Here is a 26,710-nt window from a genome sequence, read left to right as displayed (position 1 = left end):
AGAAGGAAAAAAGCCTTAAAAAAAATAACTAAAACTAGTGCAGCTACCAGATCTAATGATATGTTACATATATTTTTAGGTTTAATACTACTTTAATCCCAAAGATGAATATCAAATCTTCTGCACCCCCTGATCACAAAGAACCTAGCCAGTTTAAGGTCTTGGCTTAAATCTTGGGATATGGATATCATCAAGTTTCCTCCTCCTTAGTATTAGAGAAAATAGTATTTCATAAAACTGCAGCTCTCATCCCTGTGGTCCATTACGTTTTAGTAAATGCAAGGGTGAGATGCTCAGATGAGATTACAGCATAACAGCTCACACCTGTGCGGGTAGGGCTACTGCAGGACCCGCACAACTTCCCGCAGCTGCAACCACCCACACAGTACTGTCAAACCAAGGACCCATGGGTGGGTGCCATTAATCCTAATAGCATGCCGCCCGCACTGGAAATCATGCTGTTCCCGTGCTGGCTGTGATTTCCAAAGTAGTGCATGGACGACTTTCCTGTGCTTTTACAGGGCATGGCAGTCTATTCAAATGCATGGCCCACACAAGTGTGAACCTAGCCTCACGGTGAATTTTATTTGTGTTTTTAGCTATAGTCATTTAACCACTTGCCGACCGCCTAACGCCGATGTACGTCATCAGAATGGCACGGGCAGGCATAAGCACGTAGATGTACGTGATTTGCCTCCCGCGGGTCGGGGGCCCGATCGGGCCCCCGCCCGGTGCCTGCGGCGGTCGGTTTTCGTTCGGGAGCGATCCCGGACGAGGGGACGGCCATTCATTCATGGCCACCCCCTCGCGATCGCTCCCGACGAATGGAAATCCCCGGTGACATCACTTCCTCTCCTGTAATGTAAACACAGGAGAGGAAGTGATGTATTCTCTCCTCCGTGTCGGTATTTTTCGTTCCGACACGGAGGAGAGCGGATCAGTGAGTTGCACCAACACATCCCACACACAGTAGAACATGCCAGGCACACTCACACCCCCCCTTTACCCCCCGATCACCCCCCCAATTACCCCTGCCCCCCAGTCACAGTGACACCAATGTCATTTTTTTTTTTTTTTTTTTTTTTGCATTGGTGTCATTTGTGACTGTAATAACTGTTAGGGCAGTTAGGGTTAGCCCCCTTTAGTTCTAATGTACCCCCCTAACCCCCCCAATAAAGGTTTAACCCCGTGATCACCCCCCGTCGCCAGTGTCACTAAGGCTGGGTTCACATTGCAGCGGTTTATGAGAACGAATGTGATTCGCACCGCACTGCAGTGCAAATCACATCCGATCTCTGTGCGATTCGAGTTCAGCCATTCGCCGCACCCGCCGCACCCGCCACACCCGCCGCACCCGCCGCAAATTCGCACGGGACCCTTTTTTTGGCCCGCAGCAGAATCGGATCGCATGGGTGTTCACACCATGCGATCCGAGTTTGCAGATCGCACTGCGATATGCGAACTGATCTGGGGGTGTCAGTAACATTTCACTGACACTCCCAGCAGTTCGCATAGGGCAGTGTGAACTGCCGCCGGGAGGCATGCGATGCGGGAACCCGCCGCGGATTCGCGGCGTTTCCGCATCGCTCCAGTGTGAACCCAGCCTAATAAGCGATCATTTTTCTGATCGCCGTATTAGTGTCACAGGTGACGCTAGTTAGGCAGGTAGGTATTTAGGTTCGCCGCAGCTTTTTATAGCGCTAGGGACCCCCATATACTACCGCATAAAGCCCCCTGATTGCCCCCTAGTTAACCCTTTCACCAGTGATCACCATATAACTGTTACAGGTGACGCTGGTTGGTTAGTTATTTTTTTATAGTTTCAGGGCACCCGCCATTTATTACCTAATAAAGGTTTAACCCCCTGATCACCCGGCAGGTGTCATTTGTGACTAATAACTGTTAGGGCAGTTAGGGTTAGCCCCCTTTAGTTCTAAGGTACCCCCCTAACCCCCCCAATAAAGGTTTAACCCCGTGATCACCCCCCGTCGCCAGTGTCACTAAGGCTGGGTTCACATTGCAGCGGTTTATGAGAACGGATGTGATTCGCACCGCACTGCAGTGCAAATCACATCCGATCTCTGTGCGATTCGAGTTCAGCTATACAGATAGTATGGCTGAATTCGTGTCGCACCCGCCGCACCCGCCGCAAACTCGCACGGGACCCTTTTTTTGGTCCGCAGCAGAATCGGATCGCATGGGTGTTCACACCATGCGATCCAAGTTTGCAGATCGCACTGCGATATGCGAACTGATCTGGGGGTGTCATTAACATTTCACTGACACTCCCAGCAGTTCGCATAGGGCAGTGTGAACTGCCGCCGGGAGGCATGCGATGCGGGAACCCGCCGCGCATTCGTGGCGTTCCCGCATCGCTCCAGTGTGAACCCAGCCTAATAAGCGATCGTTTTTCTGATCGCTGTATTAGTGTCACAGGTGACGCTAGTTAGGCAGGTAGGTATTTAGGTTCGCCGCAGCTTTTTATAGCGCCAGGGACCCCCATATACTACCGCATAAAGCCCCCTGATTGCCCCCTAGTTAACCCTTTCACCAGTGATCACCATATAACTGTTACAGGTGACGCTGGTTGGTTAGTTATTTTTTTATAGTTTCAGGGCACCCGCCATTTATTACCTAGTCTCACTAGTGTACCCCTAAATTTAGGGGTGTCTACTTTCTAAAATGGGGTCATTTGGGGGGGGGGGTTTGTGCCATCTTGGCATTTTATGGCCTTCAAAACTGTAACGCCCTTAGAAAGCCTGAAGGCGGTGCTTGGTTTTTGGGGCCCCGTACGCGGCTAGGCTCCCAAAAAGTCCCACATATGTGGTATCCCCGTACTCAGGAGAAGCAGCAGAATTTATTTTGGGGTGTCATTTCACATATGCCCATGGCATGCGTGAGCAATATATCATTTAGTGACAACTTTGTGAAAAAAAAAAAAAGTTTGTAATTTTCCCGCAACTTGTGGCAAAATATAAAATATTCCATGGACTCAACATGCCTCTCAGCAAATAGCTTGGGGTGTCTACTTTCTAAAATGGGGTCATTTGTGGGGGTTTTGTGCCATCTTGGCATTTTATGGCCTTCAAAACTGTAATAGGTAGTGAGAAGTGAACTCAAAAAATTACGCCCTTAGAAAGCCTGAAGGCGGTGCTTGGTTTTCGGGGCCCCGTACGCGGCTAGGCTCCCAAAAAGTCCCACATATGTGGTATCCCCGTACTCAGGAGAAGCAGCAGAATTTATTTTGGGGTGTCATTTCACATATGCCCATGGCATGCATGAGCAATATATCATTTAGTGACAACTTTGTGAAAAAAAAAAAAAAAAAAAAAAAGTTTGTAATTTTCCCGCAACTTGTGGCAAAATATAAAATATTCCATGGACTCAACATGCCTCTCAGCAAATAGCTTGGGGTGTCTACTTTCTAAAATGGGGTCATTTGTGGGGGTTTTGTGCCATCTTGGCATTTTATGGCCTTCAAAACTGTAATAGGTAGTGAGGCGTGAAATCAAAAATTTACGCCCTTAGAAAGCCTGAAGGCGGTGCTTGGTTTTCGGGGCCCTGTACGCGGCTAGGCTCCCAAAAAGTCCCACATATGTGGTATCCCCGTACTCAGGAGAAGCAGCAGAATTTATTTTGGGGTGTCATTTCACATACGCCCATAGCATGTGTGAGCAATATATCATTTAGTGACAACTTTGTGTAAAAAAAAAAAAAAAATTTTTTTTTTGTCATTATTCAATCGCTTGAGGCAAAAAAATAAAATATTCAATGGGCTCAACATGCCTCTTATCAATTTCCTTAGGGGGTCTACTTTCCAAAATGGGGTCATTTGGGGGGGTTTTGTACTGCCCTGCCATTTTAGCACCTCAAGAAATGAGATAGGCAGTCGTAAACTAAAAGCTGCGTAAATTCCAGAAAACGTACCTTAGTTTGTAGATGTGACAACTTTTGCGCAAACCAATAAATATACAATTATTGACTTTTTTTTTACCAAAGACATGTGGCTGAATACATTTTGTCCTAAATGTATGACTAAAATTGAGTTTATTGGATTTTTCTAATAACAAAAAGTAGAAAATATCATTTTTTTTCAAAATTTGCGGTCTTTTTACGTTTATATCGCAAAAAATAAAAATCGCAGAGGCAATCAAATACCATCAAAAGAAAGCTCTATTTGTGGGAAGAAAAGGACGCAAATTTTGTTTGGGTACAACATTGCATGACCGCGCAATTACCAGTTAAAGCAGCGCAGTGCCAAAGTGTAAAAAGACCTCTGGTCATTTACCAGCAAAATGGTCCGGTCTGAAAGTGGTTAAGGTAGATATGCATAACTTGAATGTAGAACCTATGTAATTGTTGTAGTAACAATGTCTAACTTTGTGACACTACTAGTGGGTGGCTTGTTCCTTTCCTAAGATGCAGGTGATAGTCATCTTATTGAGGTTTGCACTGAATTGAAGCAACTTGGATGGAAGCCGACGTCAGTGCTTCATCTTTAGGCAGAAGTCTGCCATCAGAAGTTCTGCCTTGTTCAAAGTGGTTTCACAAGTTGGTTTTACAGTTACTCATCTATTCTTATGACCCTGTCTTTGGCCTTATACCTCTAGGAGGGGCAAAGGATATGAATGCCTTCCGCCAACCAGATCCATGGTTTTGTTGGGAAAAGAAGTCCTTGAAGGATAGCTTGTATTTTATGTTACAATTAGTATTGTGGGGTTTTGCTGACCAAGTTTTGTTAATATAGAATTTACAAAGTCATCATCTACCTGCCCCTTTTTGCCTCTACTTCTGCCATCCTACTGATCCATGAAACCTGCATCATATTGGATGTGGTTAAAAGGACATTCAAGGGCTCAGAAAATTGTAAGCAATTGGTAATCTTCATCCAAAATGTATTGTTGCATAAGGTGTAAATGTAGTCAGAGGAAATCACCATTTGGCATTTTCTAGGTGTGTTACAATAGCAAGTCCACGTTTAATCCCCCCTGAAAGTCCATAGAATATTACATTTACATATCACTTTCATATTAATCAGTGCTTTATCACAAATGTGTTCAAATCTGTTGGTGTGTTTCCTTTTTTAACATGCAGCATTCTAAAAATAGACTTCATTAGGATTCTTTATTCAATTCAATACTCGTTAAACTCTGGGGCTTTTGTCAATGGGCTTTGGGCTTGTGTCAGTGGCGTCAGTTTGAGTCATTTCTGAGAACATTCAGAATTTATTGATGGGTCTATTTGACCTTTAGTTGACCACCTCCTGACTTGCGTTTTGACCTGCTTCAGGTGGATTTTGCATTCTTATATTATAAGGAAGTGCAAAACCCACTTAAAGGGAACAAAAGCCTGTGGGCAGGTCCTTTAGGAGGGATTTTTTACTTTTTTGCGTTACACGTTTACTTTTCAGAGAAAAATAATTGATACCACACGTGCTTTATATATAAGGCCGCATGCACACTGGATGTTATAAAAAATCCAGTAGTTTATCAGCGTTTTTGCTGTAGCGTTTTCTAGCTTTTTTAACATAATTATACTCCCACAAAGGCTTATGGCACAAAAACGCTGATAAACGCTAAATAGCTGTGTTGTTCAGTGTTTTTAGGCTTTTTACAGCTGAGAAACTCGTCTTAAAAACCCACTAATTCTTTTTTTTTTTTTTCCAGTCAGATATTGCCCCTGCCAGAAATGGGGGTTATTTACAAAAGGCAAATCCACTTTGCACTGCAAGTGCACTTGGAAGTGCAGTCACTCTAAATCTAAGGGGTAGATCTGAAATGAGGGGAAGCTCTGCTGTTTTTATCGTCCAATCATGTGCAAGCTAAAATGCTGTGTTTTATTCTCCTTGTGTGTCCCCCTCAGATCTACAGCGACTTTACTTCCAAGTGCACTTGCAGTGCAAATAGGATTTTCCTTTAGTAAATAACCCCCCATATGGGCATGGACACCTAGGATAACATGCTGGGGAGTTTACAGGCTGCAGAAAAAATGTCTGAAGCCAAAAAACGGCAGCTGTAAAAAAATAAAAAAAAATAAAAAATTTCAAAAACGCCCAGTGTGCAATGAGGCCTTAGAATAACAGATTTCATTTGTGGTGCATCAGAAGTGCATACATCTAGCTCCCCTATAGAGCAACAATTGTTTAAATGTTTACTTACTTGAATAGTAACTCAGCAGAAGCATGTAGGTACATGTAAAATGTTGGTGACCAGGGAGCTGAATGTTTATACTAGATGTACCCCCAGTAAAATTCAGTAATTATAATGAAGAAAGTGGGTTCTTATTTAAAGTGGAAGTAAATTCCCCTATCATTTTCAGCCAAGGAAGCTGCCATCTTTGCCTCAGTTTAATCTTCAATTGCTATGGTGCTGCACATGTGATTCGTTAAGACACCAGCCATTAGATCGTTTGATAGTTTGGCTGAGAGCACAGCCAATGTGCAGTTAGCATTCCCGGCATACCTTATTTTTTTTAAACTGTTTAAATCGATGGGTTTACTTCCACTTTAAGTGAATCTTGTTACTGATGTTGGGGGGGGGGGGGGGGGGGGAGAGAGAATCAGCACACGTTTGACTATTGGATTACAGACAGGCTGTGTTCGCAAGTAGAATTCAAATAAGAAAACTGACCACACTGGGACAAATGTGCGGACATGCCTAGCGTGGTCAGTTTGAAAAAGGAAAGTAGGGGGACTGGCAGCATCTCCATGGATTTCACACAAGGGGAGAAGTACAAAGAGAACAAGATAACTTTGTCATACATGCACATTGTACAGCAGACACTTATCAGCAATATCAAATGTTAGGGTAACAAACACTTTGTTCTTTTGTACAATTAATCTCACAGCTGCCCTAAAAAAAACAAAAAAAACAACTAATACTAATCTTGCAATCTACAAACATACCGAGCAGAGTGGGCGGTGCACTACTAACGTGCCTTTGGATATACAGTATACCATTGAGGCTTTCCATGTCATCTTAGAATCTGTGAATTGTTGACTGCTGATGTACATGCTTATTTGAGACCACCTGTAACACGGGGTCTCATCCAGTAAGAGGCCATTGTAATTAGTGCCGGTGATTTCACGTGAAGGTGTATTTATGCATGAGAATAAACACACCTTATACCGATGAATAGTGGTGGAACCCTCCCTCACATTATCTACGTTTCCTCACCTAAACGCATTGTCATTGGACTTTTGTGTAAAAATGTAGCTGTTCAAGATCATTTATCTATGATTGATGGTGTCGCTTTTCTATGCACACAATTATATTTGTCTGCCATTATTGTGTATATGAAGATTGTATATGATTTGTTTTATTATTTGTGACACCTATATATTTAGAGTACCATTTGTTCTGATATTGTGTATCAGTTTTAAGTGCAACAATTTATTTATTAGCACTTTAATATGTGACTGTGCCTGGACACTCCTGTTCTTTAGGTCAGTGGCTGTTTATTGGCAGTGTAAGATCATCTAAGGCACTACTGTCTGCGGCTGCCAGTCTCCTGAGCTTTGGTGATGTCACTACTTGGTACTTTTTTCGCAAATCTTTCTGCTTCATTTATTCTTTCTGTGGATCTGGACTTATGGGACCTCTCCTGCATCTTGAATATTCACCCATCATTCATTAGATCACCACTTATCAGGGGGTAAGAAGCTCTGACATGAGCAAGTGATGCCCTGCTTCTCTATCCACAGATGCACTTTTTTGCCTTTCACACCCCTATTTTGGGCATAGTTTCCAAAATTTCGGTCCCCTTTAACTGCCCTATCTGCTGCTTAGCAGTAGCTTGATGCAAATGTTAAACTTGCCACTCCTTTTTTGTTTTCAGAGTGTGTACAGTATATTGTGGGAATCCTGTTGTACGTAGAGTGAGAAATCTTGACATACCTGTAGCAGACACTTGTCCAAGAAAACAAACGTGTTGGCCACAAACTCAACTATTGTAGATTATTTGCTTTAAAAAAAGGCAGCTGGATCTGTGCATGATTTTGATAGTATCTTGCTTCATACATCTCCCCCAGTACCGTTATGATATTGTCTTATGGCAACATGATATTTTGTGTTCTTTTATATTCTTTATTACAAATGGAAGAAACACAAAGCTAATTGTTTCTTACATGCTGTTTTATCTATGCACATAAAAGTATGCTTTTATGGCTTTTCTTTCATAGCAGCTGTGAATGGCAACATTTTCAAAAGCCTTTTTTATCTTTTTTTTATTTATTTTTTACTTTTTATTCAGTTTAATTAAATTGGTGTTTTTTAGTTTGTTGTGAAACTTAGAATATTTTGCTGTTTTTTTTTTCTTTTTTTGATGGAGTGATGTGCAAGGTAAAGATTTGGTACACACAAATTTTATTTTCAATTATGAAGCTGTGGCTGAATTGGTTTCTGTTTCCCTGGGAACTGATCGGCACGCCAAACCTCCAGACTGCCCGTCTCTCAGTAGTTTTTATATGCATAGGGTGTGTCACAATCTAAATTAGTGATGGTGAACCTTGGCTCCCCAGATATTTTGGAACTACATTTCCCATGATGCTCATGCACTCTGCAGTGTAGTTGGGTATCATGGGAAATGTAGTTCCAAAACATCTGGGGTACCAAGGTTCACCATCACTGATCTAAATTGTCTCAGCTGAAAATGTATTGCTTCCAGCAGAAAAATGGGGTGTACTTGATAAATGGGGTCAGTTGGGCATGTCTGGGAACTCAAATACAGAACTTTTGTTTCCAAGAGGATAAGAGGGCTGTTGGTGATTCCCTATATTGAGACATCAGTGTGTGTGGTAGAGTGATAGATTTTGATTGGAACAGTATAAACAAAAGTGTATTCGGTCTTCCTGCTTTAATGCTATCTAATGAAGGTATTTAGTCAGCTCTGCCAAGAGTAGGGATGCTGAAGATGTCCGAAGGTGGAGGTTGCCCTAACATGGACATGTGATCTCTGTGAGCTTTAATTCCAGAAAAAAATGGTGTCAGATGAACATATTTAAAGGCTTAGCAAGTTATAAAAATAAGGCCGGGTTCACAAATGCCGTGGCTCACAGCAGGGCCTCTCTTTCTGATGTGAATCAGGTCTGAATTTTTGCCCAAATTTTGAACCTGAGCCAAATAGACCAGACCACAGCCGCCCTGGTCAGTCTCCTGTCATGTGAATTGGATGCATAAACATTCACATAGGTATCACCCCAGCTTTAAGTGACCATAATTTTTCTCCACAGAAATGGAGGACAATGATATAAAATTTAGTACAGCTGGCTCTTCTCTGCATTACGTGGATGTACAATCTGTGATGACCCAAAAGCTGACCAGGCTCATCTTTAAGGCTGGTACACACAGGCAGGTAGAATATTGGTCGGCTCAACTGATACCTGCTGACATTCAACCAGTGTGTGTTAGGGATTCACCTATACTGTTTTTGTGTGTTTTTTTTTTTTTTTTATTATTTTTTAATGGCGCGTATGAGTTCTGCTATTTGTGCTCCAGTACTCTCCAATACCTTTGCAGTACAAATAAAATGTACAAAATGAATGGGCTTAAATCACACTGCAAAGGATTGCATGTAATTTGAACAGGAGTGCGGTGCTATTCCTGTCCAAAATCGCACGTGGTTTCCCAGAACTCCTGTGTGAATCCAAGCTGAAGTCACTGTGAGAAGTCTAGGTTCATGAGGCAAAAGAAGTTCTGGACAGCCGCACTCCGGGAATACAGCCTTTATTAGTAAAAAGTCCAACAGATACAAGCCACAACAAAAAATGGGACAAACTGATGCGTTTCACACTTAACAGTGCTTAGTCATAGCTGCCAAAGTCTAGGTTCACACTAGAGCGGTGGGGGGGGGGACCGCATGTGATTCTGACAGGAATCGCACCACATTCATGTTCAAATCACTTGTGATTCTTTGCAGTGTGATTTGAGCCCATTCATTTTGTATAGCTCAAATCGCACTGCAAAGGTATCAGTTTCAGGTATCGGAGCATTTTTCATGGATACTCGTGCAAATGCTTAGTTTGGGCACTGGTATCGGAGAAACCCTAGTTCGTATTGCAGTGTATCCAACAAACGCTGGTCTAGCATCCAACATCTGATAGCTCAGCGGGGGAGATGGCCACACTAACATCCCTTAGTTAGTACTGTGACCTATCCACCCGCTGGGTTGAACGAAAGGAAAGGAAAAATCGACAGTGTACCTTGCATTAAGCTACATTTGTACCGAGGACTAGCTCCAGTTCCTGCTAGTACCATTCGTTCTGCTGTGAGCGGCTTCTCCTGACCAATGGAGCCTGTTCACTGTAATGCCAGGTCTCCGCTCCCACAGCTGTCTGGATAGCTAGGGATTACCTGTGATGATTGCCGCTGTATGCACTTTGTGCTGTCTGTTGACTAATGTGCCCATGTGCATGCAGACATTTATATCTGTATTTCCACGCTGTGTTAAGGGATGTAAGAAAATAAAATGCCCTAAACTCTTGTTCCAAAGAAGCATATTTTAAGGGATGGTTCACGTTTTCCAAAAAAAACTACCTATGTAGATAAGGGGTGCCTGTCGACGAAAAACAAGCAAACTGTGCAGCTCTGACTAAAGCTGAATAATGTCCTTGCGATAGATATAGGCCATTTACATGCCTCCTGAAGCATGCCTGGAATACTCCCAAGGTGTTGCTAAGTGAGGCCTAAGCATTAGTGCTTACCTTCTCTATCCTAGGAGTGGGCTCTCAAACGCTGTAAGCACCATATGCCCATAAACACACACCAAAACGAGCTTTGTTTTAGCTGGATTTTTTTGCCAGCCCCTTGCAGTGAGATCCAGTGAGGCCTATAAGTGGATGAACATGGCTACCAGGAAAGTTACAAAAGATGAGGTCAGCGATGACAGTCTAATTATTAATGTACAAGTTTCCTTCACAAGTAGTGATATATATTTTAGGTTCTATATTTCCTCCAGGAATAACTTTCATCTACTATTTACAATGCCTGTTTTCCATAAAGCGTGTATTAATTGTCAGATGAGGTTTTGGTTGATATACTTAAATTTTGCCAGAAGATGGCGCCTGTAGCATGGCTGCCTTTTTGTTGTCCAGTCCTTGCAGAACGTAGTAGGTTCTAGTAACCTCAACAATGATTTTTCTCCTGAATCCCATTTTTATTTTATTTTGTATGCCCATCTGCACTTGCTTTATATTTTAAGACCATAAATTAATTTTCTCCCAGAATAGATTTATTGCTGGAAAGCAGAATCTGCCTGGAAGAAATCACTGTATTATTGTTATACAGTGGATAACAGTCCCTCTGGCTATATATTAACTTTGAATGAAAAAAAACCCTTACAAGTTTTTCCAGGAAGCACGGGAATTGGTTCTCTTTGACCTCAGAGTACAGTGTCTATAGTTTACATCTCATTACAGGGTCAGGCCACCTAAAAGGTATAGTTTTTTGTTTTTGTTTTGTTTTTTGAGTGTGGGTAAAAATCACTCATGGACTTCCATGTATTCTCATTGTTGTTACTGCTGCAACTGTCGCAATGTAGAGTATATACAGCATACACATTTGTAGAAAGGGGGTGCAGAAGGAATTGGCCAGGGCAATGTGGAGTATGTAACAGAAACATAAGGAAATTCATAAAGACGACCCTTTAGAATTTTGTCAGGGCAAGACATTAAAGGGGACCATCCTTGCTTCTGATTTATGTAACCTTAAGGTTAAAGCGCTACCCAAAAAATATAATATATTGCAGCTTACCGATTTAGATGTGGTGGCAGCATTTGTTTTCTTCTTTCCCTTCGTTTTCGCCTGCTTATCTGGCCAGTAACACACATCCTGTTTCAGAGTGCCCCCCCACACTCTAGATGAATGAGCACAGGGGGTACCTTTTGGACGTCACCCTTGTCAGGTGGTGGGGAGTGTTAGGTGTACTAGCAAATTTGAATACACTAACAAATTGAAGCTGGACTTCTGCTAACACTTTATAAACAGTTACAGCAAACAGTTTTTCCATTTTTAAAGATTTTACATAAATCTATAAAAGCTGATCATTGTGAGCATCTGTCTGTGTTAAATGGTTTGTCTAATTTCTGCAACTGATACATTCTGCTGGAGAGCTTGTTCTTGTGAAAAACAGACTTACTGGCCAGATTACCAGGCTAAATGGAAAGAATACAGAAAAATAGAAAACAAATGTATCCACCACATCTGAGAATTGGTAAGCTGCAATATAATAAATGTTGATTCTTGGGTTTAATGTTTTATGCTTTAAGGCATTCATCACCAGCACATCGTGGATCTTCAAACAGTGTTCAAAAAAACATTTTTTAAGCAATAAAAACGCAGAAAAGATTTGGGACAACGCAGACTCCTTCATAATGCATGTGATAAGTGCAGGCACATACAGGCATACCCCACTTTTAAAGCGGAGGTCCATCCTAAAGTGGACCTTGCGCACAGTACAGGTATCTGCACCCACTTCGGGGATAGCTCTCTGCGGAAAGGGCCGTGAATCTACGCCCCTTTCCGAAAGTCCCCCGCTGCCTGCTGGGAAACAGATCCCAGAGGCAGCGGGTCCATCCTTATTGCGCAGCGCGACTCGCGCATGCTCAGTAGGGAACCGGGAAATGAAGCCGAAAGGCTCCACTTCCTGATTCCCATACCCAAGATGGCGGCGGCAGCACCCGAGAGACGATCGAGAGATCGGCTTCGGGTGCCGACATCGCGGGCGCGCAGGAGCGGGTAAGTGTCCTTATTTTAAAAGTCAGCAGCTGCAGTATTTGTAGCTGCTGGCTTTAAAAAAAAAAAAAAAAAAACGGCGGAACTCCGGGCGGACTGCCGCTTTAAGTACACAATCGGGTTTGTTTACTAAAGTGGGAAAGTGCAAAATCAGGATCACATCTGCATAGAAACCAATCAGCTTCTAACCCCAGATTGTTCAATTAAGCTTTGGTAATAAAACCTGGAAGCTCATTGGTTTCTATGCAGAAGTGAGCCTGATTTTGCACTTCCCAGCTTTAGTAAATAAATCACATTGTGTACTTAAAAATGGAGTATGCCTGTACATGGACGGGCGCCTGGCAAAGTAATTGTGTAGTAGAGGTGGGCAGAGCCTGATAGGGGGAACTGAGAAATTAATTCCCCCTCAGGTCTGCTTTACTTTTGATTAACGGCCCTGAAACCTGCCCACTGCTGTGTGCTGTCAATTGCAGACAATACGGACCTGGTGGGAAACTAGTCTGTTTAGAGTTGTCTATCAATCTCCGCCCACCCAATAGCCATGAATGTAAGGTGGGTGGAGCCTGATGGGAAATTCTACGATTAGTTCACCCATTCTTGTACTTTTGTCTCTGACAGTGCACAGCAGTGGGCGGGTTCTAAAGCCACAATTGGTGTCATTCAAAGTGAGATGTTGTTGAAAGCTTAAAATTGGACTGGGCAGGAAGGGGGTGAAAGTGCCCAGTATTGAATTGGTTAATGAGGATGTTGGGAAGTTAGCGGTGGAAGGTGGATATGACAGGGACTTGGTTGGTAGACGAATATAGAGAAAGCACTGGAGATATTTAGGATAGAGAGGAGTTTGAGGTGCCACCTTCTTAGGTATAAATTAAAATTTTGCAAAGATGCGAGTTTACTGGTTCTCTTTAAACTGCTTTGTAATACTTGTATTAAATCGATGGACTATTCTCTGGCCTGAATTTCGATCAGGAGTTGACAAGCTTTTTAGAAGTTGGCATATGTAAAAATATGTTGTATAGATTCATACCGTGTGCAATAAAGAGGAATAGACTTGGAAATGAAGATAAAAAAAAATGTACATTTAATAAGTTACATATAAAAAGAAAACTAGTTGGCTGCAAACATTTTTTTATACAGCAAGGAGCCTTCACATATCCGCACTCGATATCCATCAACATTAGGCATGCACTGCACTTTTAAGTAATCCTTTAATCCTGGCACAGGGCTGAAAATAATATAGGAATGGCATACATTTATACAGGTAGTAGTCAGAATGCATGTGCAAGGAATTTTAACAAATAACTGAAACAAACAAGCCCAGTGGGCTGAACAGGAGTAATCCATGGATTCCCCAATGCACACTAAATAGCATGGATGGAGGAATCTTCCAGTGCCAGCGTTGTGTTCTGGGAACCCGCACTCACAGCTATCAGAACACCAGAAAGGTGACTGTATCTGATTGGGTGCAGTCACTGTTTGACTGCCTTTTTTCCACCGGACTCTATCAGTATGTTGAGCTGGGTAGTTTCGGCAGGGCCACGCATGGATCAAATATTGGCTAGATCACAGTAATCAAAGGAGAAGGTGTGCATGGCCAGATTTTAGTTTGCTTTAATTTGTGAACCATTATGGACTTTTTTTTTTAGTACTTTTCTCTTTGGCTGAGCTAACAAAATAATTTATTGGGAAGCATTCATGGTTTCACTTCCAGAGTGCAAACTTTTCCAATTAATTCAGGAAATTTTCTAGGAAAACAGGAATTGGTACTTTTTTTTTCTGTTCTGTGTTGTGATTTATACCCTGAGCTGCTCCCTGTGGTCTTGTTTGCAAGAAACTAATTAGTCTGTCATGGTTCCTTGCTTTAGTTCTGCTCTGCATTTACCTGATAGTATTCAACACTTGAAATATTTTAGCCTAGCTAGTGTCTTACGCCATCAATCACCCACTAAAAGAGTCCGACTCATAAAAAAAGTTGTAAACAGAGGATATGGCAGAATAACTGTCAAGACTGTGAAAGTTTCTCTACTTACGGAGGAGGCTGTTCTGTAACTTGCAACCCATTACCTTCCATGGGAGGCATAAGGTCCATTTGTTTTTTTATCAGAAAAAAGCTGCTAAGATTAGGAAGGACTTGATAGCTGGGTTCTCCCATGAAATATAATGAACCACAGGCTTTAGAACCCTAAAGTGTCAGCAAGTGGAAAGAGTTTTTTATTCCTAAAAATCATTGTCATAGAGGACGTGTCATCTGCATACACTAGGAACAGCGAGTGGACCGAGCAGGCAGAAAACATGGGATTCATCACAATGTCCACTTGCTTTCTTTTTTGCCGTGACTGGTGTATTGGAAGGAGGGGGTGTTACCAGGTTTTTAAAATGAAAATGTGTTTACTATTTACATACACACAGGTATGTTAATGTTTTACCCACACAAAGCTAATTGTTCATTTAGTCTCTGTCTGTTCCACACAATCATTTGCATGTTACAGGCAATACATCTTTCCTACATGTATTTTAAAGATCACTGTGTCATTTGATGCAACGTTGGGCCATCCCAGATCCCCACTTGCTTTGACAGTATCTTTTTACAGGATGTTTGTGATTGGCCACACTATAGCTGTCTGGGATGAATAAAAAGCTCTTCAGTGTATCCAAATGTACTTCATATAATTTATTTGTTAATGCTTTTTTATTGGAGGAAGTAGCTTATGCTTAAAGGTATAGTTCACCTTTGTGTAAAAAATAAATAAATAAATGCACATGTTTTTGCAAGTGAAAAACTGAATTTCAGTATTTTTTTTTTCCCCCTCAGAAGCCTGAAGAACATTGTGCCCCTGATCAGAGGATTACGGGTGCAATGCCAGGCTCCTGCAAACACTTCATATTGGAGGCAGAGAATTTCTGAGCTACAGGAAGTGTTAATGGGTTATAGGGGCTCTGATCAGCTCCCTCATAGACCATCGAGAACTACAAGTTTGCCACAGTTGGAGACAGGACTTGTAGTTTATTCATTCACAAATCACTCTGAATAAATTGCAGGTTTGTGCAGGTGGAGGCCCACAGAACCACGCTGATTTTAAATGTGACAGCAGCTGTGGGGGAGAACAAACCCCCCGGCAATCTATCACAGGGGGGTTGGGCTTGGATTGTCAGGGGGGAGAGGGGGGCAGACTGGTGCATAGCAACATGGTTTAATGTGGTTACCCTAGCTTCTTCACAGTGTTCTGCTTCTCAGATTTGATGATTAGCAGCTCAAGGACCTAGTGTTGCAGTATGGGGGAGCCAGGAGTGAGGACTCCTCTAGTGGCAGATGAGTGGAGAAGTAATTGAATTGCAGCGGATGGTGTTAGCTATAAAGTGAACATACTACTTCGTCTGGTATGAGTGAAAAACATGTTTTTTTTTAGACAAGACTGTCATTATAAACTTTTTGATCTCTGCTTCTGAAAATACTTGCTCTTTGCCTGTTGTACTGTTTAAATGCAGTTTGAGTCACTAACTTTACACAAGATGCAGATCAGGAATTCTAAATGGAAGCTGGGTGACAGTTTTTCATGTTAGCCCCCTTTATGATGTATACATTATATTATAATATTTTTTTTTTTCATTTCTGCTATACAAACATACCTAATAAAAAAATATCAAATTTATTTTCTTTAATCGTACATCACGGGACAGAGCCATAGTGATTACTATGTGGGTTATAGTCCACCTTCAGGTGCTGGACACTGGCACACCCTAAATAGGAAGTTGCCTCCCTATATAACCCCTCCCATATTGGGAGTATCTCAGTTTTTTTTGCCAGTGTCTAAGGTGTTGGTCACGAGTGAAGATGTGCTGTTCTGAGCTCCACTGGAGCAATCCTTGCTGGGGCTAACTATGCAGCTGGATCCATTCAAAGTGTCTTTTAGGCCGAATTGAATGGTACCTGGGCCTCGTGTCTGCAGAAATGAGGCTTTGCCTGTAAACTCTTCTCTTTTTAGAGAGCTGGACCCCAGGATCCAGTACTTTTGGTATTAAGGCCATAAAGTTTTACTGGCAGAGGGGCTATTACAGGTCTAGTATTGTGGGTTTCCCCGAGGATCCCCGGCTCCTGAAGGTTTGTTAATGGAACCCACCATGAATGGTGAAGAGTTGGTCTGCGGTGGAGTTTTCTAAGAAATTTTTGAATTTTCTTACGAAATGTCTCATTTTATTTAGTAAATGTCATGCCTAAGTGTCACCACTGGGGGCTGTATGGAGCACATACCTTCTCATGCTTCCTCAAGAGATCACGCTGTGTCCAGAGCAGCATGCTTCTTTTTCTCTCCAGCCAGCAGCAGACCTCCGGTAAGTCTGGAGGGTTTTTTCTCTTCATCAGACACCTGTGCTGTATTCTCCCCCTCTTCACGAGGAAGAGCGCAAGGAGAAAAATGGGAAAGAAAAATCGATCAGCATGCCGCTCTGCTCGGCGGTTTCCAGGCTCTCTCCTCGTCAATTTTTTTCCCCCCTCACATGACGATCCTATAGGATCAGAGGATGTGCTAGAGTGGGAAAGTTATTTTCTAAAAAAAGAAAAAAAGAAATCTATAACTTTTTCGGTCAAGAGCAAAGGATCCGCTAGCAGGCGGAACAGAGGCCTTGCTATTCCCATGGAATCGGTTCTCACTGGTTTATCCATTCCCTCCTATTCTGCCTGCATCCACGACTTCTTCGCAGGATCAAGCAGGAAGGGAAGTTGATTCTTGTGACACTCAGTGGGGCCCAGGAAATCTTGGTATGCAGAGATTGTAACGATGGCAATAGGGGACCCTACCATCATGGCCAGACCTTCTCTTTCAAGGTCCGGAGTTCCATCCTACTTTTGAAAAGCTAAATTTAACGGTTTGGCTATTGAGACCCACACTTTGAAGAAGTGTGGGCTGTCAGGTTCAGTAGTTTTCTACCTTGGTTAATGCAAGGGAGCCAGCCTCCATAATGATATATTATGAAGTCTGGGAAGCATATGTCTCCTGGTGTGAAACCAGGAGCTGCACCCCAGGAAATTGGTCAAAGGTGGACTCCTTGACTTTTCTGCAGATGGGGTGAGAAATAAAGCTGGCCTTGAGTGCTTTCTAAGGACAGGTCTTGGCCTTATTGGTATTATTTCAACAACCACTTGGTTCTTATTCAGGGGGTAACACGGCTTAATCTCCGGTTAGGTAACCTCTGAACTCTTGGGACTTGAATTTAGTTTTAAACAAACAAGATATTTGGGGGGCACACCCTAAAAAAAATGCATAAAGGTGGTGCTGCCATAAGACCATACAACAGAACAAAAATATTACAGCGCACATGCAAATTTGAATTTAGTTTTGTCTGCATTACAAAATAGCGTTTTTTTGGCCCAATACGACATATTCCCTTGGTCCTTTTTTTTGACAAGGAAACAATTCTTTTCTGGTAACCATATCTGCTGCAAGAAGGGTATCAGAATTGGCTGCTCTTTCTTGTAAAGAGCCATATTTCTATTATTCACAAGGAGAAGGTAGTATTGCGCCCTCATCCTAACCAAAGGTAGTATCAGGTTTTTATCTAAACTAGGATATTGTTATACCTTCATTTTTCCAGAACCCTGTTCTTTGGAAGAAAAATCACTACATTCTCTTGATGTGGTGGGAGCAGTCAGTCTACTTAAAGGCGATTGCTCGGATTCGGAAAACAGATGTTTCGTTCATGTTGCCTGAAGGTCCTAAAAGAGGACAGGTAGCATCAAAATCTACTATTCTAAAGTAATCGTTCAAGCTTATGGTTTAAAGAGGTAGATTCCACCCTCTCAAATCAAAATGCACTCCTCTAGGGCTGTTAGTGCTTCCTGGGCAGTGCATCACCAAGCCTGCATGGCTCAATTCTGCAAGGCTGCAACTTGGTCTTCATACAATTACCAGATTCTATCTGGTGGACATGAGGATGTCCCCTTTGAGCGCAGTGTACTGCAGGTAGCAGTATAAATCCTGTTTTCTCATGGTGCCCTACTTTGGTTGTTTCTCCCTCCCCACAGTTGGCATTGCTCTGGGACATCCCACATAGTAATTACTATGGCACTGTGTCCCATGATGTACGTTTAAAGAAAATAGGATTTTTATAAGAGCTTACCTGTAAAATCCTTTTCTTTTGAAGTACATCATGGGACACAGAGGTCCCTCCCCTCTTTCTAGTATACACGTGTATTGCTTTTCTACAAATCTGAGATACTCCCGTTATGGAAGGGGTTATATAGGGAGGCAACTTCCTGTTTAGGGTGTGCCAGTGTCCAGCACCTGAAGTTGGACTATAACCCACATAGTAATTACTATGGCTTTGTGTCCCGTGATGTACTTCAAAAGAAAAGGATTTTACAGGTAAGCTATTATAAGAATCATATTTTTAAATTTAGGCCAATGTGTAAAATGCTATTTTTGGCAAATATATCCTAATAAGTGTATATTGATTGGTTTGCACAAAAGTTGTGTTTTTATACTAGTAAAGGCAGTGATCAGTGACTTAAAGCGGGACTGCGATTTTGCGGTAGGCAATCTGACACTGACACTTTTGAGGAACCATTGACTCTAATACAATGATCAGTGCTAAAAATATGCACCGTCACTGTACTAATGACACTGGCTGGGAAGCGATTGAACATCTAGGGCAAGGATATGCAATTAGCGGACCTCCAGCTGTTGTAAAGCTACAAGTCCCATCCTGCCTCTGGGTGTCATGCTTGTGGCTATCAGAGTCTTGATATGCCTCATGGGACTTGTACTTTTGCAACAGCTGGAGGTCCGTTAATTGCATATCCCTGACCTAGGATGATCAAAAGGGTGTGTAAACTATGTGCTGCTTTTACGAAGGGAAGTTATTGGATTCCACGTCCCACCTGTGTGAACTATGTAAACAAGGCAGAGCTCCATTCTATTTGTCTGCCCCAAGGATTGACGGGTGCTGGTGGACATCCATTTCCTTCCACCTGCAGATTGGCTTCCGCTGTCAGTAATCACAGCAGAAGCATCCCGCCAGAGTCAGGTATATATTTGTGATTCTGCACAGGAAGGCCACCCTGTAACAGTATTTCTGCTATATGGCAGTCCTTAAGTGGTTAATTTCTTCTACACACATCCAGTCTAGTCCCTCACACACTTCCTTAGCTCGCATCAAGCTAATGCCATCTAAATTGGCACTCTTTTTACTGCCTACTACCTCCTTCATTGCCCTTAATGTGGTTCAGATGCAATGTATATTCCGGTTTGTAGTTAGGAATGCATGGATTAGTATTTGGTGATCTGCAGCTTGTATAATCCTGGACCGGTCCGGGGGTGTCATCCTTGACCATTGCGGGGGGTGTCATCCTCTCCTCCCTTTTTCTCAAACAGAGCAGTGATCTCTGTGCTCACAGGGCTGAATTGTCCGGGCAGCATCAGTAACAATGTCCTGCCTCCTGTGGTAGACGGCACACTGATCCAATAGCGGGACATTGAAACAGTTTGACGTGATCACAGGAGGTGGGACATTGTTGCTGCAGCTGGGAAATTCAAATCTAGCTCCATAACACGCGGAAATCGCCGCTCTGATCCGGGCACAGGCAGGCTGCATCTAACAGGCACTGGTGAGAGGATGCATCTGACGGGTACAGGTAGGCTGCGTCCACAGGTGCTGGGAGGCTGCATCCACAGTCCACTGGCGCTGGGAGGCTGCATTGATCTCTTGCATCATGTCCGCAGTCTCTGACCATCTCCTGTATCATGTCTGCTAGAGGGACACCAAATGGAAATTTTGCTAATACTATGTGTGTTTAACCACTTCCCACCCGGCCGATGCACATATACGGCCGGGTGGGAGCCGTCTACTTCTGATAGGACGTTCAGGAACGTCCTTCAGAAGGAGCGGGATCGCGCGCGTGTGCCCGCGCAGCGGCGCGATCCCGATGTGCTCGTGCCACCTGGACATGGCGCATCTCAGATCGGCAGGAGGGCTCTGTGATTGGCACTCCTGATCACATGACGGCCGTGTTCAATCACGGCCGTCATGTGATGTAAACAAAAAGTCGGTTGCTAGGCAATCAGCTCCTCCTCTCCTCACACAAGTCATCGCTGAGGAGAGGAGAGCAGATCGCTGCAGCTGGCTGATGATCAGTGAGTATGAGCTGTTTTTTACAGCTTTTTATTCACTGATCACCAGTCTAGTGTAAACACACAACACGCCACACAGTATAAACACAGTCCCCACATATGTCCCCAAAACATACATGTCCCCAAATAATAAAAACACATGTCCCTAATAATAAAAACATGTCCCCCACATATGTCCCACTAAAATCACATGTCCCAATGATTATCTGCACAAATATGTACGTGATCACCTGCACACATATGTACATGATCATTTGCGTACATATGTCCGTGATCACACAAACCAATTATTATACACTTAACGGAAATTTTTTTACCAAAAACATGTAGCAGAATACATTTTGGCTTAAATTTATGACAGCATTTGATTTTATTGGATTTCTTTTAAAATAGAAAAAAGAAAATATTGTTTTTTTTTCCAAATTTCCGTTTTTTTTGCGCTTATATCGCAAAAAAAAAAACGGAGTCGTGAATAAATACCACCAAAATAAAGCTCTACTTGTGCGAACAAAATGATTAAAATTTCATTTGGGTACAGTGTAGCATGACCGCTCAATTGTCACTGAAAGCGCTAGAGCGATGAAAGCTGAAAATTGGACTGGGAAGGAAGGGGGCGAAAGTGCCCTGTATTGAAGTGGTTGAGTAAGAGATTGCAAACATGACACTAGAGATGGTTATAGACTGAGAACATGATACAAGAGATTAAGGTTGTACCGATACCGAGCATTTGCCAGAGTATTTGTACTCGGGCATATGCTTCAATGCTTAATCCGATACCTGGACAGTCATGTGGCGCGGCGCTGGGGAGAAGTTAGTCACTGATCTCCCAGTATACATTTCAGTAAAGCAGCTAGCAGCCACTTCTCTCTCCCCCGTGGCTTTCAGCTGCTTTATTGAAATCTATACAATGTGAAAGCAGCCTTAGGCCCCTTTCACACAATCTGTCCGATCGGTCAGGCAGACCCAGTCAGACCCTCCATTTACCTTTATAGAGCAACAGATGTAAACAGACTTGTGTCCATTTACACCTGCCTATCTCCAATCAGATCCACTTTAAAAAAAAAAAAACAGAAGGGAATCTGTCCCCTTCTGTCTAATTGACTCAGAGGGCCCATCGGGCTGTGTCTGTGTCTGTCTGCTCTGCATATGCAGCAGGGACATGGACCTGCCATCTGCCAAGTAGCTAAAGTGGCCCTTGGTTCTCAAGATTGGGCACCCCTGCTGTAATGGCTTATAAAGTGTGACCTGGAGTTTGGTTTCAATTTGTTAGTATGGAAAAAAATTTTTTATAGTTGTATAGTGCTGTTTTTTGTGGCGGCTAGTAGTGTTTTGGATGGTTCTGTCCTCTTCTCTTTGCTGACTGATTCTGTCCAAAGTAACAATTTCTGTCATATTTACATAGACTGTCTGAGCCATTGACCAGCATATAGCTCCTGGCTTTTTAGGCATAATTTTTCTCTTGAATATATAAATAACTTCTGCTGGGAAGTTTGGTCTGTAGTTCTAGTTACACAGCAGTTCATCAACTCAATCGATTCCACACTATACTAATGTCTCTGCCCTGCTTTAAATAAATGGTTTGAAACATATTATGACTTTCTGATGATCTGTATTCTGGTTAACTTGCCTTTTTTCATACTAAAAAACTATTTCCTTTGCATTCATCCAGATCTTTCTTGGTTAATGGCTTTTTATAGAGTAACACCACAATTGCTGACTTTACTGTATGGTAAACAGCTTACAGGCCTACCTTGACTTTATTTTATTGTCTTTCTAAATGTATTCTGAATAGAAGACCCATGGGGAAAGATGCATAATATTTCAATTTTGTTTTACCTGTTAGTACAAATCTTGGTGAGTGCGATAACTTTTTTCACAAAAAAATAAATAAAAAATATATCTGCTAAAGTTTTAGTATGTCCATTTAACCACTTGAGGTTTTACCTCCTTCCTGGCCAGGCCACTTTTTGCGATACAGCACTGCGTTACTTTAACTGACAATTGCGTGGTTGTGCGACACTGTACCTACATTAAATTTGTGTCCTTAAATATTCCTCACCTCTGCAGGTTTAATTTTTTTTGCACTATATACAAAAAAAGACAATCGAAAAAACTAACAATATTTTTTACTTTCTGCTATAAAACGTATCCAAAAAAAACAAAAAAACGAATTTCTGCATAAATTTAGGCCAGTATGTATTCTGCTCCATGTTTTTGGTAAAACGAATCCCAGTAAGCGTATATTGATTGGTTTGCTTAAGTTATAGCGTCTACACACAATGGGGTATTTAACCTTTTTACTAACAATGGTGTCAATCAGTTACTTTATAGCGGAACTGTGATGTTTCAATGGACAAATCGGACACCTGACACCTTTTGGGGACCAGTGACACTAATACAGTGATCAGTGCTTAAAAAAATGCACGCTCTCTACTAATGACACTGGCAGGGAAGGGGTTAACATCAGGGGCGCGCGTAAGGTTAACTGTGTGGTTATACTGTACCTACTCACTGTGGTGGAGGTGCTTTGACTAGTGGAAAGCAAGAGCCGTGTTTCTGCTTAGCAGAAATACTGGATCTGTGCCTTCCCTTCTCTTCTGACAGAAAATTTGCCTTGTTTACATAGATGGCGGGTGCCGGTGAAAATCTATTCCATTGTACATGCTGCTGGGCTGCTCCTGTGTAGAATCACAGCAGGAGTGGGTCGACCGTGGTGTGCGCCCCAGACCCAAAAGTGTCAGATCACACACTAGGCACATGATCTGACGCAGAGTGGCCACCCTGCCGCAGTAAATGTATGGTGGGTGGTCTGCAAGTTGTTAAAGTAATTTCTATTACGAGTGACATTTGTTCTTTGCCAACAAGGTTTATAGAGGATAGCTTTTCTTAACTAACAAGTTATTAAAGTGGTAATAAACCCCAAAACAAAAATGTATTAATTTGCATCTTGCCAATCCTTGGATGTGGTGGAACCTTCTGCCTGTAGAAACTCTTTAACCCTTTCAGTGCGGGAACAGCCCTACTAGGGCTGTTCCCGCAAGACATTTAAAATTCTCCCAGAGTTGGGCTTCAACTCTTAATTTTAGCAGTTGTCAGGGGACAGCTTGCACCCACTTTAAAAACCAAGTAATAGGAAGCAAATTAAATTTATAGCTAGGAAAAAACAATTTCCGTTGCTAGAATGAGAGAAAGAAGGGTCTACCAAGCTTTCTTTATCTGCTCATGAACAAGAAAATATCAGTTGATGGTGTGGAGTTAGTCAGTGAAGCATAGCCCTGTACTGTCAACTTGAGTGTCTAGACCTCTATATATGTTTTAGACAGCAGTGTACCTGTCAATTGGGCCTAAAGCTTTAATACTGCTAAACCAATGAGAACACGTGTACATGCGAGAAACATCTTGATTAACTCGGGCAATGTCAAGACATGTTGTCATGGTGAACAAACGCAGCCTGGTCTCTCTGCTCATAAGTGATTACTGTTTACACAATATTAATATTCTTTGTGTAACCCTGACCTCATCATTGCTAGTATAGCCCCTGAAGTGTAATGTGATGGCAGTTTGAACAGTCGCTCGGAAAATGCATTATTAGGAAAACCCCTTAATCATTGAGCTTGAAATTCAAAGCCATGTACTACTTATTACACAGTGGTGTGTGATCTTAATTAGTCATTTGCATTCAAGGTGTTTTTGTCAGAACAAAAGTCAAATCTTGGCTTACTGTGAGGAGAGTACAAAGTGTGCATTTCTTTGAATTTCTTTTGTATGTTGGCACATCTTGAACATAAAAACATAGTAGTGCCAAAGTATACTTTTAATTATAAAGTTCCACACCCCTATATTGTAAATTTCTAGAATCACATTGAAAAAGATGGGGTTTATGAGGCACAACTAATATAATATAAATGTATACTTTCTTTATTCAATTAAATTTAAATAATATACCATACAATATTTCATAAAATAGACCCATGATACAATCTTATCCATTGGTTTCACTAACGTTTTTTTAAAAATGATATTCATATATGCTGGTATTTTATGGCCTGACTTGTTTTATGGATAACTCCACTTCTTCAGGAACCACTTTATCAAAATTGATTTGGAGAAGAAAGGGTATACATGTGTTATCATTATTAAGTACCATAATGATCTGAGGACCCAGCCACCCCCTGCATGTCGGGGAGAGGGCAAGACAACCATGGAATGGGCTCCAGAGGGGGAACCCAACAGCAATGAAAAGCACCCTTCGTGGCTTCAAAGCTTATGACTCTGTAAACAGTAATGAAAGTCACTTTTTCTGAATAAAACAATTGGCCAGAATCCAAAAACTTGTTGGAATAAGGAAAAGGCTTATGTTCATAGTATCTTGCGAAATCCTCCAGGCTAAACTAGCGGCATCTACCGAAAAGGAAATATATATGTTCAAACAGGCTATCCAAAACATATAACACTCAGTTGCTGATATCCAATAGGCAAGCTTACAAGTGGGCTTGTATCTACCTGGTATAAGCAGACATAAACTTCATTCTTGGCCTTTTAAATGATCCTGCCTTAGGTGGCTGTAACCTGGTGCTAGTTGCAGGGTGTGATAATCCATTCCAGGAGATAATTACCAAGCGTATTGCAGTACAAGCTGGCAGTGGATCTTCCAGTTTAATCTATTGTCCTACAACAGATGAATGGTAACGAGAGGTTACCGGGTTCTCCTCCTCACACACCGATCGTGTGTGAGGAGGAGATTGCGGTAACGTCTCGTTACCGCTTACAGTGTACACCAACCACACTGATTCCCCCCCCCCCCCCCCAATAGAGAGGACCTGTCACCACCCATCATAGTGCCTGTCACAGCCCATCAGAGTACCTGTCACAGCCCATCAGAGTACCTGTCACAGCCCATCAGAGTACCTGTCACAGCCCATCAGAGTACCTGTCACAGCCCATCAGAGTACCTGTCACAGCCCATCAGAGTACCTGTCACAGCCCTTCAGAGTACCTGTCACAGCCCTTCAGAGTACCTGTCACAGCCCTTCAGAGTACCTGTCACAGCCCTTCAGAGTACCTGTCACAGCCCTTCAGAGTACCTGTCACAGCCCTTCAGAGTACCTGTCACCGCCCTTCAGAGTACCCGAGTACCTGTCACCAGGCCATCAGAGTACCCGAGTACCTGCAGCCCATGCCTCATAGAATATGAGTTGGGGTGTTTGCTTTCCAAAATGGGGTAATTTTGTGGATAATTTCACTGTCCTGGTGTTCCAGGACCTTCAAAATTGTGATAGGTAGGAATGAAATGAGATGTCATTTATGCTCCTAGAACGCCTGAAGGTACTACTTCAATGTTCAGCCTCTCTATGTGACCAGTGTAAAAGTCCTACATCGCCCAACTCGGTAGGAGTAGCAGAATGTGTTTTGGGGTGTAATTTTTGCTATATACATGCTATGTGTTAGAAATATCTTATAAATTGAAAACTGTGTAAAAAAAAAAAGTGCGTTTTCATTTTTTTCCCACATTTTCCAAAAACTTCTGGAAAAAAATGAACCATTCAAAATATTATGCCTCATAGATTATACGTTGGGGTGTTTGGTTTCCAAAATGGGGTCATTTTGTGGGCAATTCCATTGTCCTGTTGCTCCAGGGCCTTCAAAAGTGTAATAGGTGGCTATGAAATGAGAGGTAATTTTTGCTCGTAGAACGTCTGAAAGTGCCACTTCAATGTTGGTGCTCTGTATGTTGCTATGCTGTGTAAAAGTCTCACACATGTGGAATCGCCATACTCGGGAAGAGTAGCAGAATGTATTTTGGGGTGTAATTTGTTGTATGCATATGCTGTGTGTGAGAAATAACCTGATAATAGAACA

The 26,710-nt window shown here is 42.3% G+C and overlaps 1 protein-coding gene across 2 annotated transcripts in view; it reads left to right on the top strand.

The window, feature by feature from the left end:
- Positions 1–26,710, top strand: part of MAD1L1 (mitotic arrest deficient 1 like 1) — a 1,159,769-nt gene that overhangs the window by 168,687 nt on the left and 964,372 nt on the right. Inside the window, exon 1 of one of the 2 annotated variants that reach the window (XM_077449135.1) lies at positions 11,412–11,431. The exons of the other annotated variant lie outside the window; for it this stretch is intronic. The gene's annotated coding sequence lies outside the window, so the exon portion shown is untranslated. Of the gene's footprint in view, positions 1–11,411; positions 11,432–26,710 lie in introns of those variants that run through there. 2 annotated transcript variants of the gene reach the window in all.

This window comes from Lithobates pipiens, unplaced genomic scaffold (genome assembly GCF_037356315.1).
Source record: "Lithobates pipiens isolate NorthernLeopardFrog02 unplaced genomic scaffold, aLitPip1_a1.2 Scaffold_22, whole genome shotgun sequence".
Taxonomy (NCBI): domain Eukaryota; kingdom Metazoa; phylum Chordata; class Amphibia; order Anura; family Ranidae; genus Lithobates; species Lithobates pipiens.
This window is presented reverse-complemented; position numbering and strand designations above follow the sequence as displayed.